This window comes from Stegodyphus dumicola, chromosome 7 (assembly GCF_044657685.1).
Source record: "Stegodyphus dumicola isolate Sdum_Otavi_A_Nest chromosome 7, ASM4465768v1".
Taxonomy (NCBI): Eukaryota; Metazoa; Arthropoda; class Arachnida; order Araneae; family Eresidae; genus Stegodyphus; species Stegodyphus dumicola.
The window spans coordinates 98,339,139-98,349,918 of record NC_140774.1 but is presented as its reverse complement, the minus strand read 5'-3'; the positions used below and the strand labels follow the sequence as shown (position 1 = coordinate 98,349,918).

The window sequence follows — 10,780 nt, the reverse complement described above, 5'->3', positions numbered from 1 at the left end:
ACTGTTGGGAAATTGTTAAAAGGAATAAATTGTATTTTTAAAACTAAATCAATTCCTAGCCACAGAATAAATAAATATGTTTTCGTGATGATATATAATATAAATATATAACATAATATGAATAAATATGATTTCGTATGAAAATGCTGAAGGCTGTTTCATATATTTAATATTTAGTTGTAAAAATTATGTTCTTGACATTATGTTAACAATTCTTTACATCATTCAAAAGGTAACTCAAGGAGCTCTTCTAAAATTCTATCTTTCTACTCACACACACACAAAAACAAAAAACAAACAAACAAACAAAACAAAAAAATCTGAAAGACCTCAGATTTTAGCAGTTACTTAAAAGGGCTCAAAGTTTATGAGTGCATAGATTATCAATACAGACGGGGCAGTGGAAATAGCAAAACATTTTATAAGATACTGACACCAGACAGTTAAATATCTTCTGTATATTTGAAAAGTGAAGAACTATATCATGTAATTATATAAAAATGTTAAATGTTTTCAATTAGATATATGATGAATTAAATGCATTTTAAATCAATCAGATTAAAACGTAAAATAAATAAATAAATAAATAAACATTGTTAAGAACTGTTTGTATTGCTTTTAAATAGCTTGGCTTGTTAATCGATAAGAGATTAGATTTTAATATGTTAAATTTTGCCAAATGACAAGACTTGAAAAGCGAAGCAAGTTTACGATTGACGATATGAAGTCACATTTTGAAACTAATAGCCCTTTTGGACTAAAAAAAAAAAGTTCTGAAAATAATTTGTACTTGTGCTTATGCAAATTTCAGTAAAATGAAATTTACCAGTTGAAATCAGCACCAAATTAAACTTCGTAAATTTCTAGCACATGTTAAAAATTATCTCATCCAGAATTTTATTACTAACCATTCATTTCAGAGCAAAATAACACAGTAATTGCCATTTATATGACAATCAATATCAAAAATTTAAATCTGCATTTTACGCAACACAGAAAAACTCCAAAAGATCTATTGTTTACCATGCAATTAAGGCATTTTATTCTGCAATCAGCTCTACCAATTATTAATATTTCTAAGTATATTCAGTTTATTCTTTCTGTTTAATATACGCTGTGTAAAATTTTCCATAAATTTATTAATAAATTTTATTTTGAGGTGAGCTGTTGTTCAACTCTCAATGTCAACGAAAATGTTTAGTTCATTTTTTATTCGGTCTCAAAAGAGAAATCAGAATACGTGGATTTATGGACGTGTATTTATGAATCAAAATACATGAGAAATCAGAGTGAGAAAAGCACTACTACCTTAATCTGTGATTATATATAACAAATGCAGTGAATTTATAGTTAACAAATAGTGAAAATATTTATATTTCTGAAATATTTCATGTATAACATTTTAAGTTTCGCATATGTGCACAGTTTGAGAATTTTTTATGTATACCAATTTTTTTTAAATGTCTAAAAATTTTTGTATTTTCAAGGAAAGCTTATTCTTTCACCTTTAGTATATAAGTAATGGTGTAACAAATCCCTTAACATAAAATGTTGGACTAACTGTGACAACAAGGCTGCCCTCTGGTGAGTAGCCAGAGAAGTACTTCAGTAAAAGCCAAGGCTCCCACTAGATAGGTTGTACCAGACTGTTGCTCTGTAATTTTTCTTAAAGTTAAATGTAATGTCCGTGTGTAACTTAAACCTGTTAATAAATATTTGTTACACTATACCGGACTCTTCTATGACCCTTTTACAATGGTAATTTACCAGATAAAATTACTTAATAGGCAATACAGAAAAATATCTAACCTCTTACCTTTGTGACTTCATCTGCAGAGAGACTAAAAAAGTAGTTCAGCTAAATCTGTTATAATAAATATTTATAATAATGCTAAATCCTGCAATAACTATTAATATGACAAATTTTGTAAACCTATTTATGGATGAAAAATAAACACTTTCAGAAATTTATGGCAATATATTATGATTAACAGAGGAAAAACACTTTTCAAAATTCAAAATAGTTTTTATTAATCCAATTTATGACATTTTCTTTTAATTCCTGAAAAATAATCTTAGATCCATGTAAAAAAAAATATGTATGCTTATGTATATAAGAACTCTTGATAAACTGGATCTCTGCTATTGCCTTTCACAGCACCTAAAATAAAAAACACTCACAATTACTATATGTGAATATAATTTATAATTAAATTTAAACAAATGAATATTAGAATGCAAATTAAAGGAAGCATTTAAAATATTTTAACATTTAGTACCTATAAACAGAGTAGCAATTATTTGATTATTCGATTATAGTAAAATAAATATGGGGGATGCCTTTTAAAATTTTTTATGTCAGAAACTAAACTCAAACCACCAGCTGAACATATGAGCAGTTTTATCAATCAGCCACTGGATACCGAATCAACATATAAAGTTGCCAAGATAAAGAGAGAAACAAAATTATGATAATCACATCTTACCTAATCATAAAACTATTTTAAATTTAATGTGTAGGCAAGTCCAAAAAGAATGAGAATGAATTTATTTCGTAACATAAAGTTATCTTGCAGGAGCAAAAAAAACTTGTCTCATGAGATTGGCAAGTAAAAAATAATTAACTGCATCTGGTAACATTTATCTGATAACACATAAGTGATTGTTAACCATGTGCAGAAAATAAAATCTGATCATGATAAGAATCATGATCAGATTTTATTTTCTGAACAGATTAGATTTTATTCATTTTAAACTTTTGAATTTAACTGCAGATATGTACCAAAGAAGTATATATTTTATGTTGTAACAGTAGTAAATGAAGATGTGGCTAATCTTTGCTGTATGGTACACCTTGGTTTCTGTCTGAAAAAAATCGCAAAGTGGTATTGGTTGTTCATGAAATCTGGAAGCCCCCATTGTGTGAAATAAGTTTTTTGGTAACCCTAATGTTGATAATGTTAGCGAAAGTATCTTTGGGAGGGAAATTAAGTTTTTGTCAATAAAAAAGGGTTATTTCCGCAAATATTGTCAATGTGTTGTGATAAATTTAGTTTTGGGCTCTTTTCTTGTAATAGTAACTCTTTTGTATGGACCCAGGTTTTTGGTTATTACCATCCTTTTCAATTGCAGTGTTTGGTTTCATGTAAGTGGTATGGTCTTGTATTTTGAACTTGCTATTATTTTGGTGTGGGTACCATCATTTGAGTATGTCTGAGGTGACTAAGAGACGAAAACTTTAATTGAATTGCTTACCTGGAGGATGGAAGAGATGGTGGTGGGAAGCCTAAACGTATGCATTTGAAAAAAAGTATGTTAAAAAATGACGTTTCATTTATTTATTCGTCTCTGTGTGTTAATTTTTGTGATTTGTTGTTTAATGTTTTTATGTTAGGAAATATGTATTTTTTGTAACTTATTCTGCTCTGTTTGTGCATTTTTGGTTGTCTCTGTGTTTTAAGACAGAGGAGAATTTTTTCTGGTTAACATGACAGTTTTAACTTTCTGATTTTCTTAAAGTGAAAATAGATCGATGTGTACATGGACAAAGTTAAGGCAGTGCACAATGCCTAGTTTGTGCAGTTCTCTGTTTTTTTTTTTTTTAAAGTTAAAATAGGTCGATGTGTACATGGACACCAAGTTTGTGTACGTCTCTGACTTCTTATTTTGGTTTTGTGTAGCACCCCTCTTGAAATTGGTGCCAATCCTCCCAGGTGATGATCAAAAAAGAAACAATTCGCCAAGGGTTACCGTAGAGTAAATTTTTACCAAAGATGTTCTATCATAATCACCATTTCAGTGGTTTAAACACTAGTGGAGCAGTATGCAGAGATGAAGATTTGAGTTTTGTTTACACAGCATGATGGTTTAGGCACTCCAGCTATTACAGTGAACAAGATTAAAATAAACATAGCCACAACAATTGTCTATAAATATTGATGTATAACACTGCATGAACTAATAGATTTCTTATATTAGTATATAGAGAATCCTTAATCGAAGTGAAAATGAGAAGACTGTGCATGCATTTCCTTTAATTGAAACATGGGTTTGACCATACAAATCTCAGTCTTACGGGACCTGCCACACTATGCAGATAGACAGCAAATAGTGCTCATGCTGTTTTTGTTTCTTAGAGCTATGAAATAAATATACTTCTACATTTTAATTTTTTCTTTTCTTGTTTCACATTTGGATTACCTATCAAAAAGTAAGGAATTTTGATATTAGTACGATATCTGAGTTAAAATAACATTCCAAATAACAATTATTGGACATGTTAAGGTAATGAAAATTATAAATTAGGTTAAAAAGTAACCCTTAATGTGGCATATTTTTGAATTAAACTCTATCGACTTTAAAAACAACAAAACATCCCTCTTTATTAGGGAATTTAATAAACTAATTTTAAATACAGAGCTATGTATGAATTCTTTCCCTTCCATGTTATAATAACTGAAACAAAAGTACACTGATACAGTCAAAATTCCTAAATGCAAGTACATAAAATTTACTTTAGCAATTTTAAGCGATGAGACAGACTGAACACATGAATAAATTTCTATCAAAGAATAATTTATTAAATTTGGCCTGTTCCATAGTAAACTTTAACCATTAGATTACATTATTACACCATGTCATCAATTTGGAAAGCAAGACCTTGATTGTAAAAGAAATACAGAGAATAATATATAGATTACTGAAAAATGATCTATACCAGTGTTTATAGATATGATTAAATGTAACAGAAAATTTACTGTCACAACCACATTTTTAAGTGAAATGTATAATTTTAATATTTTATAATATTTAAGATATGGCATTAAATGCAAAACTATGTGCATGGACATAAGTTAGTAAATTAAAAAAAATAATAATAATTAAAGAATGAATGTCATGAAAAATTTCAAAACAAGCAGAATGTAATTTAGAAGGCTTTTAGACACTTATGATAAATAAATTTGAGACTTCTTCACCCAAAATTAAATTATAATTAACTAAAACCAGTGTGACTGACCTTCTACAAAATCCTTCAGCTGCGATTTTTTCAAACTTGAAAACCAAATTCTTCTGGTAATAACAACTTCACCAGTTGAAATCCCTACAGAAAGTTTGATAACACAATAATAGAATTAATACAAGAGAAAAATTAACACAAAATTATTAGAAAAATTAAGACAAAATTATAGAACATCATTTAAACTTAACATTATTACAAATTTTGGTGCTTTCTGACTATCTGCAAAGCTGTGAAATTGGTAAAATGTTTGGTTAGATTCTGGTTCATATCTACTGCTCTGTTCACAAGTAGTAATTCAAATAAGCACTTTATAAGAAACAAGAAATTTTAGGATGCACACACACACAAAAATATATATATTGGGTCAATATTCACATATTTTTCATCCAACGGAATACTATTCGGAAATAAAGATTAAATATAAAGCATGTAAATACATGTGTGTGGTATGCATATTCATAATTTGCTGTTATCGTGTACATACTCTTGCAGTTTTAGCATAAGTTGAAGCTGTGAGGGCAGATGATCAGAAAGTATCAGAATTTTTCATGTACAAGAAAAAAAATGCCCTGACAATAAACAATGACAATAGTATCTCAATTGTTTAGCACTGACATTTACATAGTGCATTAGAAATATATAGTAATATATGTATAATAAAAAGATAATTGCATACTATTAAATCATTTTTTTAAATGACAAACTTATAACAATTCTTTCACATATAATTAAACAGAATTCTTTCACATGAACATCCAAAATCCATTCTTAACTAAAAAATAAATAAAAAAACCATGTAAATTTGTTATGAAGCCCATCATTTCCAAAATGTCCATTTCTGAAAGTTCCCAGCCTTTCTCAGTATATTATTAAATTACTAAACTAAGCATCAGTGATTGTCATGTTCGCTAACGTGACAATATCTTTCACACTTCTTTGTTACAAGTAACAAGTAAGCTTTGATAAATCTTTAACTGATACATGCTGCAGTTGTCTAAAATTTGTACAAAAAATTAAATGAGCTTTATAATATACTCAAAGAAATAATTTTGCATGAAAATTTGTATGTTATGTAGCAGAATATTGGCCTGATTAATGATTTAGGAAATAATTCAAATTTCAGCTTGTGTTAAAATAAAAACTATAACACAAAGATAAGCAAATTTCCTTATGAACAATGCATATTAACAATATTCAATCACTGGCGATCACACAGTACTAATTGCTTCAATAGACATTACTTTAATTGTGTTATTTAAAAGACTAATATTTTAATTATTTTCTTAATTAAAACATTAGTCTTTTTCTTTTCCTCTTTCTAATACCAAAAGAAAACTCAGATAAGAAATATAAAAATATCAATAAAAATAAATTATATTACTGAATGACACTTTACATTAATTACACTTATGCATATATTATTTTATTATAAATTATTTCAAAATAAAAGAAGAGAAGGAGGAGAAACTTTATTATTGGCATTTCTAAAATAATATAAACATTAATAATTTAGTACTGTTTGTTATTTCAGGCAAAAAGAATTCCCTTTTCTGGATAGCATTTATATTTCCATCTCACCTTCGATAAAACATTAAGAAAAATGCATATAATTTAAACACTAGTTTATTTTATTTAACAGACAGATTATGTCAACTAAAAAAAAAAAACCTATCAGTAAAACTCGGTAGAAATAATTCTGAATGTTAGACAACTTGCAATATTCAACAAAAATTATCAATACTTTTATTATAATGACAATACTACAATAACATGGACATAAAATTAAACTGCATATAACTATGAAATAAGCCAGCATATAATAATAGTGCATTAGTTTCTAAAACAATGGGCTGGATGAAAAAATACATGTATTATGGTAGGTATTCATATTCTTCAGCTTTCCTAATATTCTCATGTTCACTTTACACAACTAAAGTATCTAAAATACAATAAAAATGCAAACAATATTTATGAGAAAATGTTAAAAGCATTCATAAGCATTTGATTGAATGACCATATTTTGTCTTCCTGCAAGTCGAATCTTAAAATGATATGCAGTTTGAAAAATGCTTAATCCCTTTATAAAATATTCAAAAAAGATTAAAAAAAGGCACTGTTCTGTTATCAGGACCGGGTTCAGAAATGTATTTATGTATGCTTGTATATTTGTAAATGTATGTGTGTGTGTATACATATGCACATACTTACAAACCCAGGTTCATACATTTCGAAATCCGGTCCCGATAACAGAACAGTACCCCCCAAAAAAACTTAAAACTTCCAATTCTCCATGTTTTAAAATTGAATTACAAACTAGATTAAGATAATGTTTCAACCATACATATTTTGAAACAATGCAAACTCTTATTTTTATACAATCGTTCAAACTATTTAATATAAATTTATTGCTGCAATAAAATAATAATCTGATCACACATAATATTTTGAAACTGAATGCATAAACTGAACTAAAAAGAATTCAGTCATAAACATTTGGATAGCAGAACAAATCAGATATTTGAAGACAGCCATTGAGATATACACGTAATTCACGACAGAACGGTAACAATTCATAAAGCTGTGATAGCTAACATATTTAACTGTCAAAATAACATAAATCGAAAAGCAAAAAAGTAAACATACAAGTATTGCAAATGAACTTACCTTTCATGCAACAAAAAATATCCATAGAGAAAGTAAACCTCATGGCGCAGCCATCTTGGATTTCGTTTCAAATCGAAATCAGACGGAGGTTTACGGATTTGCGGAAGAATACAAGGAAGTAGTAGTTTGCCGGATACAATGTGCAATGACGCGAAAGAATATAGTTCTGCAGAACTTCCTACATTATTTCGTAATAAACAGTACTATGTCATATTTTTTCTTTATCTCATTAATTAATTAATAGGGAAATAGTTAAGTAATGCTGAATTAATTTTCAATGAAATGTAAAATTTTGCATGTATGTGACGACCACCTTCTGTCCAATATATTTCTGAGAATATAAACATATTTTGGAATCTGAGAGTATTAGTAAATAAATGTATAGAATATCGCCTCTCAAACGACCACTCCTGAAAGTGACCAATAGTTCTGAGATTATAAATAAATATTAATATTAAGCATTATTTCTATAAGACGGCCATCTGTATATAAGACCAAAGTATCTAGAATCTTGGATAATCATCAGAGAATTATTTTTACTACGAAATTATCGCAGGACTGTAATTTAATATCAATAACAGAGCGATTGAAAAACATTTTCTGTCCTGTAATTAGGGGGAAAAATTTCCTTATGAGGTATTTCTCCCGCTTTCCTAGCGTGCCTTCGTGGTGTAATGGTTCTGCACGCTGGGCCGGTATTTCAGAGGTCCGTGGTTCGATTCCCGGCGAAGGCGGTTGCTAATTTTTCATCTCTACGGCTTCGCAAAAAAATCCTAATGTCTCTACAGTGGCGCCCGAACTAAAAAGGTGTTGGATGAGGTATATCCACACCTAGGATTTAGTGATTGGGTACCCTTAAAAAAAGTCGCCCTTTAAAAAGGCTAGTAATATAAGGTATTTCTCCCGCTTTCCTAGCGTGTATTCGTGGAGTAGTGGTTCTGCACACTGGGCCGGTATTCCAGAGGTCCGTCGTTCGATTCTTGGCGAAGGCAGTTGCTAATTTTTCATCTTTCCTGCTTCCAAAAAATACCTAATGTCTCTATACCCAAATTAAAAAAAAAAATCGTTTCAGAATTAAAATATATATATATATATATATATATAATTTTACCTATACTTATAGTAGGGTTAGTAATCTGTAAGTAATTATACATGTAATTTATACATTTTTTATAAAAAAATATATGTTATTTAGAATTTTGCAAATATTCTAGAAAATGCTAATCCATTGAAAAAAATCTTTTCCATGACTAAATAAATTTTTAAAAAGTCAGAAAAAAAAGCAGTTAAAATTAATAACAAAATAACAAGAATAAATCATCAATCATATCAATATTTTTAATGTACAGCATTTAGAAACAACTTAGTAAAATGCATATGAAAATTAAATAATGTGCAAGTTTCAGATGTGCAATGTAAAAAAATTAAAACTGGTAAATTGAACAAATATCCACAAAATGTTTGACAAGTCCTCCGGACAATGCAGAATGAATGTCCTCAGGATGTGAATTTGGTGAAGTCCTCAGGACATCTCAGAATCAACATCTTCAGGACATCCTGTCATGTCCCGGGACATAGCGACTTAAATAAGACATCCTCAGGATGTTAAATTACGATCTCCTCAGGACATCTGAGAATCAACATCCTTAGGACATCCTAAGTATGTCCCGGGATATTACGACTTAAATAGGACATCCTGAGGATGTTTTGTGCTATGGGGGATAATAATAATAAAGACACAAATTATGAATATACAATTAATGGTTTTTTTTTAGAGTCTTATTCACTCAATGGTAAGCGGGAAAGTTTATGTATAGGACGCTTCATTTCGCCCAATAAAGTTTTTAGTTTCACAACACGAACTTTTCCATCAGCACCAGGATATAGTTCAATTACTCGTCCAAGTCGCCACTTTAATAGAGGCAAATTTTCGTCCTTTATCAAGACTAAGTCATTGAGGGCTAAATTTGGTTTATCCCTCAACCATTTGGTACGCCCTTGTAATTGTGAAAGATAATCTCTAGACCAACGTTTCCAAAAGCTCTGGAAAATTTGCTGTGTCAATTTCCATCTTTCAGCAGGGGTTAGCTTATTATTTGTAAGATCAGGTTCAGGAATTGCTGTTAATGTAGTCCCAATTAGGAAATGTCCAGGTGTTAGAGGATTAAAATCTTCAGGGTCAGATGAGATGGAAACTATTGGCCTGGAATTCAAACACGCCTCGATTTGTGTAATTAAGGTGTGAAATTCTTCGTATGTCAGAACCTGGGTTCCAATAGTCCGCTTTAAGTGAATCTTCATTTGTTTCACTCCAGCCTCCCAAAGGCCTCCAAAGTGAGGGGCAGCAGGAGGATTGAAGATCCATTGAATATTTTCACCGCTCAGGTAGTTTTGAAATGCTTCTTCAGAGGAAAGTGTAGCTTTGTATCTTCTTAATTCTCGATCAGCCCCAACAAAGTTGGTTCCTCTATCTGAAAAGATTTTCTTGGGTTTTCCTCTGCGTGACACAAATCTTTTCAGAGATGCTAGGAATGCTTCAGTTGTTAGATCACTGACTACTTCTAGGTGAATGGCCTTTGTGGTGAAGCATATGTAAAGGCAAGCGTAACATTTATATCTCGTTCCTCCTCTTCCTTTCCTAGCTTTAATTAAAAAGGGGCCTGCAAAATCTAGTCCTGTATTCGAGAATGTTCTATTCGGCAATACGCGAGAAGCAGGTAGGTCGCCCATTATCTGACTGGATGTGCTTGTTCGATTCTTAAAACATTTTATACATTTCCAAATTATTTTTCTTACAATTTTTCGGCCATTAACGATCCAATATTTCTGTCGCAGAGCAGATAATGTTAATGTGGCTCCTCCGTGAAGATTCACTTCGTGAAAGTGTTTGACTATCAATTCAGTAACTTGGTGACTTTTGGGAAGAATGATTGGATACTTTGTGTTTTCTGAAAGATTCGAGTTACAGAGTCTACCACCCACTCTAAGGATTTCTTCTCTAAATTCGGAATTTTGCATGATTTTAAAAATCAAATTGCTTGCCTTATCCAATTCTTGAACTGTTAAAAAACCCTTGAGTTTTACAGATGTAGGTTT

At 30.1% G+C, this 10,780-nt stretch overlaps 1 long non-coding RNA gene across 1 annotated transcript; it reads right to left on the bottom strand.

Annotated features, from left to right (window-relative positions):
* Window positions 1–2,005: 2,005 nt before the first annotated feature.
* On the bottom strand, window positions 2,006–7,803 carry LOC146996278 (uncharacterized). Its single transcript, XR_015042167.1, has 3 exons — window positions 7,685–7,803; window positions 5,018–5,101; window positions 2,006–2,161 (listed from the first exon to the last, which is right to left on the bottom strand). It is a non-coding gene; the product is annotated as an uncharacterized LOC146996278 (long non-coding RNA).
* Window positions 7,804–10,780: the final 2,977 nt, after the last annotated feature.